The 13,456-nt window shown below is 41.5% G+C and overlaps 1 protein-coding gene across 2 annotated transcripts in view; it reads right to left on the reverse strand.

Moving 5' to 3' along the window:
* Oatp74D (Organic anion transporting polypeptide 74D) overlaps positions 1 to 13,456 on the reverse strand; it is a 73,370-nt gene that overhangs the window by 34,462 nt on the left and 25,452 nt on the right. For both annotated transcript variants that reach the window (XM_019057585.2, XM_072299254.1), the window contains one exon: positions 5,503 to 5,569. The gene's annotated coding sequence lies outside the window, so the exon portion shown is untranslated. The remainder of the gene's footprint in view (positions 1 to 5,502; positions 5,570 to 13,456) is intronic.

A 13,456-nucleotide genomic window follows, 5' to 3' on the forward strand; every position in this document is an offset into this window, starting at 1 on the left:
GAATCGTATCTAACTAAAATCCCTAGGGTTACTTTGAAGAATCCGAAACTCTGTAAGTCTCTGGAGCAATTTGGCGTCCTTGTACACCGCCACCGATAGCAAGATTAGTCTGCAGCTTCCTTGGACCTGATTCAATTCATCTAGCACCTCGTTGTCAGCTGCACTTGTGAATTTGAAAGGCGAAAAGCAGCGAGGACGGAGGAGGATGGAAACTCCACTGCTACAGCTACGAGCTACGTGTTCATTGAGGAAGGAGAGGCGGGGAGGAAAGAGCCGAGTTACCATGTTGAGTAGGGATAAAAAATTGGGAAAAGAGCGTAACGTATTTTAGGGACCCTTTCTCGGGGGCAAAACCTGAAACTTCCCTAAAAAGGAGCAACGAAACGTATACGTTTCGTTGCTTCTTAAGCACTTTCGTTGCACTATAGTAAATGGCATGCTACCGCGAGAGCAAAGAGAGGCGTGAAAAACGAAATTTGGAGAAAATGGATAATTAAGTGTCCATACGAGTAATGCTGTTAGTGACAAGTAATTGGTTTTCGTAGGATTGTCAAATATCAACAAGAGGATCCATACAAATATTTCGGACGATTAGTCGATTACAAATAGATGAACTATATTTCCAATTTGACAAAGAGGCCCTACTATTTTCGTGTTAAACTATTGTCAGGTAATAAACCCGTACCTAAGTGATATCTTCCGCATGTTTTCATGACTGCATTTCGGACACACAAGGAGCACATTTCAAGGTTAGAAATTTGCAGAAAAGAGCGCCATTTTACTGAAAATTACACCTCTCATTGGCTTTTTGGCGGAATAATACATCTTATGGCTGTTTTGCCTGAAACAATGTCAATGTTTCCGCACTTACGATTCTGTCATTGGTCCCGTTTTCACGCAAATAAGGCGAATTTTGCTGTTTTAGCTGTTTCAGTGATTTCATCTAAACGAAATTAGACAACTTTTGAAGGAAACTCTATTTCGAAAATTTAAGCATTAGGGGCCGTCCCTAAATTACGTAATGCGATTTTTCGGAATTTTTGAGCCCCCTCCGGCCCTCCGCGCACGTACCGCTTCAGTGACGTAGGTCCCCATTTTCTAACACACGTAAAAACAAAATGGCGTATAGCTCTCCGCGACCCCCCTTCCCCTAGAACGTCACGTAATTTAAGGACGGACCCTTAGATATGGAAAACATTGTGAATGGCGTACTGGCATACCTGCCACGCGGAGGGAAAAACATACTCAAATCGGCAACTGGGTGTGAGACAAGGATCAATGCAGGTTGCGCAAGGTGCCTCACTCTGCGCCGCACCAATAACCATCAAATTGCTCATCAATTTATTGATGAGATGCGTCATGCATCGTCCGAGCCTCCTCCTGGTGGTGCCTCCCGGTGCGGTGCCGGCGCCCTTAGGCTTTTCGCCCGATTAAACTCGTCTACGCTACAGAGTGCCTTTTTCACCATGGCCATGGTAGATGGCTGCTCTTCCAGGCGTTTTTGGTAAATATTTGCGACCAGACCATTTTCCAGTTTTTGAGTCATGGATAAGCTCAACAACGCATCAATCAACGGAGAAATATTCGGAAAGTTTCCAACGAATCGACAACAGAGCCCACTACTACTTGGAGTCGCGTCGCAGGTTGCACTACGCGACTGTGGCACTTGCACTGGCTCGAACACGCGCGATTCGTCTAGACTAGGACCAGGCTCCATTCATATCGCAGACCGGACCGGACCCCGGACCAAGTCTGCCCCCCCCCCCCTCCCCCACTCCCCGAGCTGGGACTCCACTCCCGCCCTCTTACGTGCACCAGCTGCTGCATTCTATTTTCATTAGCCCTGCATTAGCCTCGTAATCAGAGCTCTGCGTACGTTCATGTTCGACGCTCGTTCTACCGGTGATGGGTCCGTTGCGAACTTTGGCTCGAACAAAAAATTCCCCAAAAACGACGTTGAGTGCAGCGGGAGGGTCGGAAGTTCACTGCTTGCTCTCGAAGAAATTTGCGCATTTTTGAGCTCGTCGCTTCAAAAATAATTTTACGGCTGAGACATATCGACGGCGCAAGTCCGCAATCACATATCTCGTTTGCGGTGTCTGAAAATCTCCGCCTCTATGTTATTTTTTTAAAGGAGAACAAATTGACATTATTCCTTGAAGTTTTTGCAAAATTTTCTTCCCACAGAGAAGAAACAAGCAGGAAGCTCCAACGCATTCGCGTCGGAGAGCGGCTCTGGCGACAGTAGTTGTAGTCAAGAATGAGGGCCTAGACACATTTTGTCACTGATGTACAATCCGACAACTGTCGATCCATGTTTTGTAACTTAGCAGATTTACGTAGCCGGTGTATAAATGTGTATTGGCCCTTGATATGCAGAATGCATGCCACTATCACTTGTTGTATACTTTTCATTTTGAAGGCTTTTTGGAGGTCCGCATCCTAAAAAATTTCTCCCACAGTATTTTTTTTAACTTGTCGTTGTGATTGGGCGCCAATTTCTTTCAATTGAGTGATCATCTTCTTTTTTTGTCAAATAACTAGTTTGTGGAACAATAAGACTGAAACTGACTCTAACTGAAATTTTGTCTTTTTAGATATTTGGTTATTTTGTATTTATTAGATTGTATATTTTCACAGCCCTGTGATAAGAAACTTTGGAATGCATGGTTGATAAGTCGTTTAGCGAGGCTGCAAAAAATTTGCATTTTTATATCTGAAATTGTAGGTAATGGTTTTGAATATCGAATTGCGATATATTACACGGTTAAGATAGGGCTATATGTCTTGTCGTAAGCGGCGACATAGAGTCGATGTCATTTCAATAATCGCCCCGATGGCCACGGTAGTTGTGTGCCGTCTGCCCACGTAGCAAATGGGAAATGGCGAAAATGGAAGTCATCAGTGCATCGGTGAGTGTTGAACGAGAAAATTGCGCGGGCCGCGCAAATTTCGCGATCATCGATGTGTCGGGGCTGAGCATCCATCATTTTCTATCTTGTTTTGAAGCTACGTGAGTTGTGATAAAGTACATAATTTTTTTGTATTATAATACTGTATAAATAGTGTAAAATTTGTACAGAACTTTGTACAAAATAGTTTCTTGTAAAAAGTGTGGACTACTGCCACGTCGTTTCCATACAAACTCCCAATACGCCGCAAGTACCACAAATGCCCATGTTAACCAAATCACCTCATCATCCATTTTTTAAGGACACAATTTTTAATTCAAATCAACTTACTTTATCAAAACTCCAATCGTTTATCAAATAACATATATCGAGTCATTTTAACAAAATCAAAGACGGCATAATATCATTTATCACACAGCCAAAAACCTAACCTAGAAACCACGATGTTTACAAACTCAAATTGGAGAACACTCATTGGTCCAATAATAAAAATTGATTTGCCGCCTTTTTTCTTTGCAAGCAAAACGTGTGAACATGTCTGAAAATGGGATCGGGCGGTCAACACTCAACGATGCACTGATGACTTCCATTTTCGCCTCCCATTTGCTACGTGGGCAGACGGCATTAGACGTTTACGGTTTCCTTGGTAACCTTTGTTTGCTATCAGCTGATATCAAGTAATATGACTAGGAAGCTCCAACCCAGTGGTTGGAGCTTCCTTAACCGCGAAAACTTTAAAATTCAAATTTTCAAATTTTGAACGTAAAGTACATTTTTTCCATCACGAGATTAAAGCACAGACAAGTTTTGAATTATTGACTGTATCACCATGATTCCAAAAATACACTACACAACATAGCATTGGCTAACAATAAAACAATATGCAATAAAATAAAGTCATGACAAGGAACATAGCCGAAAATGGCGCCGATTCCCATTAACCAACGCGCGGTCTCTCCAATGTAACATGGTCCAATGATACTCCCCAGCTGGGACCGTCCGGAATAGCAGCTCTAGTGCAAGCACCAGAGCCGCTAAAATCACGGCAGTTTTAAAGAATTGCCGTTGAGCAGTTCTCCGTTTAAAAAATAAAGTATGACAGGAAGTGTGCGACGTCGCAAACCGAGATAAGTGGTTGCAGACTTACACCGTCGATATTTTGATGCACATAGATCACCTCGATTTCACAACTCACAAAACTGGAAATTGCGCTTTCGTTTATCACAGTTCCTTTTAAAAACAAACAATAAAAGTACTTCTACTTATCAAACCTAACTTGAAATCGGGAAAAGTTAATTATGAAGATGTCAGATACACGAAATTTGCTATACCGTTTGTTTCTGATCAAAAAAAGAAAAAAACTGCGAGAAAAGACGGCGGCCATTTTTAGCCTCGCGTGGGGATCATGGCCGGATTTGTCATTCGGCTAAGGCTATAGCCTTAAGGCGCAAAATTCTGAGAGGAGACCGAACATGAAAATGTTTGAACCGGCGGTGCAAGCAAAAATTCCAGCTCCCAAAACAGTAACATCGCCTATCAAACTTTGCATGACGAACTGGTCAGAGTAAGCACTCTGACTGAAATTACTTTATGTCCTCTTTCTGCTACAACCGAACCGAATTTACACGCTTAAACTGGTACAAGCAACTATTGCTGCTCTGAAGACGCTCAAATTGCCTGTCACATGTTTGAAGGCGAACTCGTCAGAATAAGCGTTAAGCACTCAGGATCCGATTTGCAATTCGGCTTCTTACAACTAGACTTAGGCTTCTGGCGCGACGTTGGCGCAATATCTTTGCCATGGCACACATTTCGAAGCAGTAAACCCCAAAATTCTCCACAATCTCTTGGGCAGAGTGTAAAGTTAAGAGTTAGTTTTGGACTTTTTCGAAGTGCTTATCACGATTTTTGAGTTTCCTATGAGAACTCGATTCCTCTTTTCAGGACAAGCTGGACTGCGGCACTTTAAGAGACCGGAATGTTAAGTCCGCCCTACTCGAAACCACCTCGACTCGAATAACCTCCTGGAGGTCTCCTCCACCCCTCTTCAAGTATCTTTTGCAGAGAGAATCTCGACACTTTCTTGAGTAAATGAGGTCTGAACCTGCCTAAAGGAAGATTTCACGGTTACTTGCAAGATAGTGATGGTTCTTTGTTTTAACGAAGGGTCAGACTTTTTTTTATTAATATACGCCGGGTATGAAGAGAAAAAAGGAACTTGAATGGTACTTAGTATTTTCTTTCCCCCTTTATTTTCCCGATTATATCTTAAACATTTCTAATATAAGAATATCGTGGATTTTCTAAATTTGAGGACGTTCTTGATGGATGATACCAGTGGCGTAGCTTGGATGATCGATCATCGATATTTCCTCATTTGAAGCCATGGTAAAAAGTCGATTATTGAAGTATTCATTGGAAACACCCTGTTTATCGATCCATTTCCATAGGTTAAATGGTACACAAATCGATACATCGCAAGGAACGCTACGCCACTGGACGTGACCCATCCATCGAGGAGATCTCGCGCAAGGATCGAGTTGCGAGAGCTTCGAAATTAACGTGGGCTGTGATTTGAAAATCTACGTACATGTTTGTGAAGGCCAAATAGTGTGTACGACTTCTCCGGACGCTGGCTTGGCCCAAATGGAATTAATCTGTAAAAGTAGAAGAAAAATAATTAGAAATAATATTGGACCTTCATCTAAGTAAAATAATGTTGCGTACATCGTAATTTCAAGATATGATTTGATATGGCTAGTATCCACACAATTTTACAAAAGGATCAAAAGGGCCGTTGAAAGAACGAGACAGTAAAAATTGGATTTTCTCGCCCCCTCCCTCTCCCTTGATGCACGCATTATACAGGTCTAAAAAATATGTAACGCTCCTCTTGACCCCAAGAGGAGAGCTAAGTATGACGTAAAAGCAGTTCAAAGTAAAATAATTAACTTGCATAAACCAACAAATAGTTACCTTTTAACATGTTTAAAAAAAAAAAAAAAAAGATGCAGCGTTAAGCGTTACAAATAACGCAGCCAGGGCAGGGGTGAACTGTCTAAGGATGCTATGAATGATCGACTCCACGATGTAACGCCGTTCGAACATCATGGTTTCCATCTGTTAAAATTAAACATGGTGTCCTCGAGTTTGGGTGCAATGTATCATTTTTGCTGATAAAAGAGTCCCACAGTTCCAACCATCAGAACACGACTATGTGACTTGCGCAACCTACCCATTATGAAACCGGTTTCGTTGAATTTAAACCGGTGCTCCGTTGCTTCGATGAAATTTAATTATTTTTGAGCAAACTGGCAAGTAAAGCGTGGAGCGGATGCTGACATGACGGGAAATGACTAAATTATTCAGTATTCACCCTGGCCGCGGTGGATATGAAAGTCTTGGCCCCTCTCTCCATTTATGCCCATGTAGATAAAAATACAGAAGTTGGGTCAAAGTCACTAGTTGGTCTCCCGCGTCCATCCTTCACTAATCTTCCCCGTCGGAGGGCTCACCGCGACTCGATTATTGAATCGTTATCGAATGACCTTCATCGATAGAAAGCATTGTCAAGATAGGGATTTCTCGATCAGGATCCTGGATCATTCGATAACGATTCACCAATCCACCCGCAGGAGTGATAGCTATACTGTTGAGACGCTACAGCAATGAATTGTCATACGTCTAGAGAAATCCCTCCGATTTTTGACAGCCATAAAGTTATTCGAATTGCGTCTTCGTCGAAGGGACATGGGATAAATGAAGCCTGAAGATCGCCGAGGTTCATTCTAGTTCGCGTATATTAAATGTATGTATCAGGGAATCGGCTTGCAATTACTTGAAAATCGATCCGATAAATTGCGGTGCTTGGAGGAAAAAGTGCATAGTTTTGAAGTTTCGAAATTACATGGAACCTTATGGGAGAATGAAAGTTCATGCTGACTTTTTGATGCTTAAAAATTGGAATTTGAGAGAAAATTCTTCTCAGAACGTGCATTGAGATTAGTTTAACTTGAAATCATCAACATCTAAATTTTTTCAAAATCTGCACTTCTGTGCCTTGCCCTCCTTGCCCCTCAATTGAACTTTCGCTGAAATTTCGGGGGGGGGGGTGGCGATAATCTTTAAGAAAAGAGCCAAATCTTGAATTGTATCTCGCGCTGTTATTTAAATATTAAATATTTATAATTAATTTTGTAGTGGTTAATATAATCAAAACCCAATGTGGTGCGCCTCATGATATTTTTTCTTCTATTAAAAGTTAGTCTTCACTTTACCTAGCGACACCGGAGAGCAGTTATCAATTCGGAAAACAAACATGTACCTCGCACCATAAAATTCAATAGAGCCAATTAAGATTGCGTGAACCAATTGGCAGATATCGTCAACTCCAGATTCACCTTCAATTCTGTCGCAAAGGCAAAAAGCATACCGTCGAGCGAGAATATTTATCCATTCGAAAAATGACAAACAAATATCTCCCATATAGTCAAAGAAGGGTGCGTCAACCTATCGCTAGTTGGTTGTTCACTTCTCACCTTGAATATTGCCGCATAGGCAACACACATATCAGGAAGCGCGATTAGTTAATTACTCGAAAAACACACATTATTCTCGTTCTATAAGATTTGAATGCTTTAGTTGAAAAGAGCCATGAGCTTTTATTTCCCCCATAAGATAGACTCCCTTCAACATGAAACACACTTCACTCGCCCCCCCCCCCCCCTGCTCCCATTCCTCGGGCTACGTTTCTTTCTGGGAGCCATTGTCTTAATAATTTTGTAAAGATCAAATACGATTAGCCTTTTTTAAAGATAAGTATCTCTAATCGTAAGGAATGAGAGAACTTGTGGATTCTATTATTCCATTTTATACTTTATTTCTAGTAAACAAAGGGCCGAAAAGTACGGAAAATAGTTTAGTATTGAATGCTGAAGCAGTGACTACATTATACATGAAAATTATCATAGGAGGTTCTCCTCTGGATCCTCTCCTTGCTTTAGAGTGTCCTCAAGACTGTCCCCTTCCTTTTACAAGAATATGCATAGATAAATGTACATAGGTTGAGTCGCGGATGCACTCAAGTCCACTCCTCGTCCTCTGATTGGCGTCCTTTGACGTGACGATCGTGGCGTTCCGATGCGAGGCCAACAAAATTTGGCCCCTTAATCTTGGATTTTCGTTCTTCTTCTTCTTCTTCTTCTTCTTCTTCTTTTTCTAACTTTTGACTAGGACCGTGACTCTGTATGTCTAGCCTCTAAATTAATAAAATATGATGATGATGAGAGAGATCACTTAATGGTCCTCCGGGGATGAAAGGCGGCTCTGTGCCCATCTCTTGGGTTTTCGGTTCAAGTTCTTTAAGTTCCAATCGGTCCACCGTAGACGCTGAACCATTTTCCTCGTGTTAAGCTTGCCCGGGAAGGGGGGGGGGGGGGGGGGGGGGGGGGGCTGGATTTCACGGGCAAACTATGGACAAGTACGGAGGGCATCACTTCGGTCTTCTCTTTCTTCCGAACAATGCGTTCCGTCGTCGCAACGCCAGAGCTGCCGAATGGCTTAAAAAATTTGAAAGCGTCCACCTACCCCGCCGGCCAGGGCTGAGCGGCGAAGACGCGCGAATTTCGGCAACGAAGGCGGTGACGTCATAATAGGCATTGATGACGTGGACGTAGCGACGGCTACGGCGGGCGCCTGGCCCCCCTTTTTGGGCCCCCGCTCCCCCGAGGAGCAAACTTTCACTCAGGAGCGTGTCTGCGGAACAATGTAACCGATCGGCGCTCCGGCTGGAGCGTCCGCGACGCTGCGCAGTGGACGAAAATTTGGCATCCCAAAATCCCCGCTGCGGCATCGAAACGTCCAACAGTCACGAGAGAGCTGGTACATGATATTTAATACTATTCGAAGGAAAAGAATATTGTTTGTCGATGTGGTCATTCGTAATGAAAGGGTTATTTGAGGGAGAACGAAAGCGCCAAATTTTCGAAAATTGAGTTTTGGACAGAATACTATTCATTGAGGGTGGGCACTTATAATGGGCCTGTTGCAAACTTTTGCTAGAGCAAAAATAAGAGTTGTTGTTTACAGAAAGTGTCTCAAAAATCACGATGAGCGCATTGGCACAGTCAGAAATGCACTCCTTACTTCACAATTTTCGTAAGAAATTTGCATTTTTTCGAGCTTCCCTCTTCAAGAACGATATCACGGCACGGGTGAACATTTTGTAAGAGAAGTCATTCCATCCAACCCCTGCTCACAAGGATACCACGCAATATTCAACATAGCCGACGCCAATCCGCCAAAACACATGTGACGGGACGATAATTCTAACCACTTGATAACAATTGGCGTATTTACATTCATATTTTTCTCGCTTTGATAGATATCCGTCTTGATTGACCTCGTGCTCTCCTCAACTTGCGCGCCGTAGCGTCGGCCATGTTGAGCAGGGATTGAATGGAATGACTCCTCTAACGAAATGTTCACCTGTGCCGTAGTATCCGTTTTGAAGCGGGAAGCTTAAAAAAACGCAAATTTCTTACGCAGATTGTGAAGTTAGGAGTGCATTTCAGAGTTTGCCGATGCGCTAATCGTGATTTTTGAGACATAATCTGTAAGGAACAACTCTTATTTTTGCTCTAGCAAAAGTTTGCAACTGGTCCATTACTGAGAGATTCTACCAAAATTGCTCTTAAGACGTCTTTTTTCAAATTTGAATAACTACTTTGGTGGAAAAAGGGCGTACGATCCGAGCCGCCAATCCCAGCGCAGGGTACTTCTTAGTAACAAAAACCGTGATGAGAGACACAAACTATGATTTTTAACAACGCCATCGAATATGCATGCACTGATAGTCATTATACTGCTAAACATGACAGCATTGCAGAGTGGTTTTGTGGAGGAAAAACGTAACGACCAAAGTATTGAATGCTATATTTCTTGCTCAATTTTTTTGACCATCTTGTGTGGCTGCAGTTGCATTACAACACTGGGACAATCACTGTTGGTTAGAACACTTATTAGTTTTTTTTTTCGGACAGAAAGAAGAGGAAACGAGATGAAGAAAAACATAAGTAGGATGAACTACAACTACAAGATGAAGGGGGGTGAGGAGGAGAGACATCACTGAAAAAAAAGATTGATAGAATTTACCATTCCTTCACGCTGTATTTCACACAGCAAATTGAAAGTCGATTTTGCCAGAGGGATGGTTACCTGTACCAGTATACGTATAGTGACGTTTACCTTTCTTTTGGCATAATTGACTCTGACGAACACCAGGGTATCAGTCACATCGCGAACGCGGACGCGAAAATCGAACGGTGAATACCTGACTCACGATCTCGAAAACGTAATATGATTTTAGTTTAAATTTTAAACACCCGAGGATGAGCGGTTAGCTCGAAACGGCCGTAGTGAATAAGTATATATCAACCAATTAGAAAAATTGCTGAGAAAATGTTTTCATACTACCCTGAGAAATTATAAGAACTGCCAGAGCTATTCGTGCGTCGCACAACCTTCGATTATCAGAGAAGGTAGGGACTGTAGCCCACATTTTGGGACGGCAAAGTTGTTATACAATTAAAGCGTTATTAAAAAAAAATCACAATGTCGCCATAGAAACCATTAAAAGGCACAATAGGCAACGCTGAAAATAAGCTACAGTGTAAGAGAAACAAGAAAATTAGTGTCGAATGCAACGCATACTATACTAGTATTTTTTTCACTCTTAGATGCAACTATTCGAGCTACATGGATGTCCATGTTGCATACGCACGGATTTGAAGGCGTTTTGACAGTCCAGGCAGTCACCGATTCTCCCGCGGCGCCAACGGCAGGCCTTCCTCCATGAATCCATGATGGCAGAATGCTTTCAATTCTTCGTTGATATTCCAATGATATCTCCTTAACACGAACAGTTGTATACAAGGAGGTTCGCCCCCTAGCCGCTTTGCGGCCCAACCCACTTCCTTTATTTTCTTAATTTGTGATGAGCACATCTCTAATTTTTGTCTCCTTTTTTTTTTGAATGCATTGTTAACATGATTTTCAATGAATTCTTGTAAAGCTCACTTGGTTTTACCGATGAGTTCCAATTGTTTTGTTTTCTCTTTGGAGAAGCTTGGAATTACGTTGGCAACAGGGTTGCCAATGAAGCACTATCACGGAAACCATTCGGTCATTCCGATCAAATCTAGTCATTTCTGTCAAAATTGGGAACGTTCAGTAATGACGTTATCACAAACTTCTATCGATGGCGTTGTCGGACAGGCATATTGATGACGTCGGCTTTCCGTCTGAAGTCAAAACGCCTACAATTCCTTGCGTATGCAACACGGACATCCATAGAGTACAAATAGTTGCATCCAGGCGTTATAATGAACTTTGTATGATATTCCTTGCACGCTACTTTGACTGAAGCTTTAATTGCTTCTCTTACATTGTAACTTAATTAAAGCGTTATCTATTGTGCCGATGAAGTAAATCACTACGTGTTTTCATCGCGACATTGTCAATTTTCCAAGAAATGCATTATTTAAATGCATTACAACGTTGCCGGCCCTCGAATTACGTATCTGACAATGAGCATGATATGTAGAGTTTCCTTCAACCTACTTTAATGAGAGGGTCCTTTGTGTGGATTTTTGTTTTTGTTTTTCCCTTTGGATCACTAAAGAATTTTTAATTCAAGTGCGAAAGTTTCAACAAATAGACTTGATGAATCGCACTGAATTTGAAAAAGAAAAACCGATGATCATTTGTCTGTAGAAAAAATGAAATGCGACAGAAAATGTTTAACATCACAAGTGTAAATACATGTATAAGATTTTCTGGGTGCATTCGCGAAGCTACAGCACAATAAAGTGTCTGGTAAATATATTCCTAAAAATTATGTTTTTTACTTGACTTTCGGCGATCAAGCCCCTCTACAAATAACACGACCAAATTACATAAGGCACCTGAGGGGGAATATACGAACATATACAGGGAGAACTTCCGAGAATTTCAAAGCCAGATTCAAAGAGCATTGTAAAGATACTAATTCCCAGGTATTTCAACATACTGATGATAGATGGATTGCATTTTGCAAAAAGGAACCAGGAGCAATGCCATGTTGCTGAGATTGTGCAACTTCACCCTTTGCAATAAAACTACTGAAATCATGCAAAAACATGAAATTTATACGGTAATTTTGTCTTGAATTTACAGGTTTTAGCGAGTAGAATAGAAAATGTTCATAGATGATGAGAGTTTTTCCTTCAAGACAAAAGAAGTTGCACAATCTTAGCAACATTGGAATCCTCTTGGTTCCTTTTTGCAAAATAGAATCCAGATAATATTTATCGCACTATATTATTACATACATAAATAATTTAAAAGTTTATTCTCAGCGAATGATGACCAGTTGCTTAATGTCCTTGAGAGTGCAGAAATGCGGAAAGCAGTCCTTAGTAATACCCTAATGTCCGTACTCCTTGCCCCGCAATTAATTAGACATTCGAAAAAGTGCGGGCCCACTGATTGGTTTGTGCTATGCTCTGCCTAAGCAGTGTGAAACTGTCTCTGCTTTTATCAATCCAGCCCTCTGTTGTTATCATATGTATTGAAGTCACCTGACCGTCTGCAATCAGCTCACTCCGCGAGCACCCGTTGCTTTGAATTTTACTTGTCTTTAATTTTATTCTTGACTTGACGTCCGTAGTGCTTTGTATATTTAACCGTTTGTGGTGAATTTAGAATCTAGACATTTACTTTATTTTCTATACTCTTTTATACAACTTGAAAAATGGGCCAAATGCATTCACAGTACTTTATGAAAAATAAAATTTACCATCCTAAATAACATCGTGCACTGGTATAGGTTAGCCTTCCGCTTATTTTTTCAATAGAGGCATTTTCCAGTAAAAGGGCGTATAAGACTTCCAATGCTGCTTAGATTGTGCAACGTATAGTTCTCTAGTTGTAAATAACTCATCCGGCAGTTCTGCTATATGAGTTTCAACTGAATTTGCCCCGAGTTTTTCTCACTATTATGAGACAGTAAGTCGACTGTGATAGAGTGAATGAATTTCATCTGTCGCAAACGCTGTAAAAATTCCACAATCTTAGCAGTATTGCAAGTTTCATCTACACCCTTTCACCGAAGAAGTCCTCAATTTTAAGTCGTAAATTTCAACTTCCAAAGGCTTGTTTGAAAAGATCAGAGTAGGTCTCGATGAGTTAGCTTCAACCCACTTGGATTTTCAGGAACGGCGGACCAATTATTGAAATTGATAGACAAAGCTATAGACATGACAGACGAAAGAGATATGGAGGGATCCTATTGGTGAGAGCGGATGGTCGCAATGGACAAAGGAGGTAGGTAATAGACTAAATAACGGCCGCCCACAACAGACCCTATAGTTAGTTCATCATTACCCCCTTGGTCTATAAGAGCCACCCAATTCAATCAGTAGGATCGCTCTATACTTCCTATGTCTTCTTTGACTATCGCTCTACCTAGAGTACCTATATAGCGAGAGTATGGACAGATCGCTTCA

This window comes from Bemisia tabaci, chromosome 1 (genome assembly GCF_918797505.1).
Source record: "Bemisia tabaci chromosome 1, PGI_BMITA_v3".
NCBI lineage: Eukaryota > Metazoa > Arthropoda > Insecta > Hemiptera > Aleyrodidae > Bemisia > Bemisia tabaci.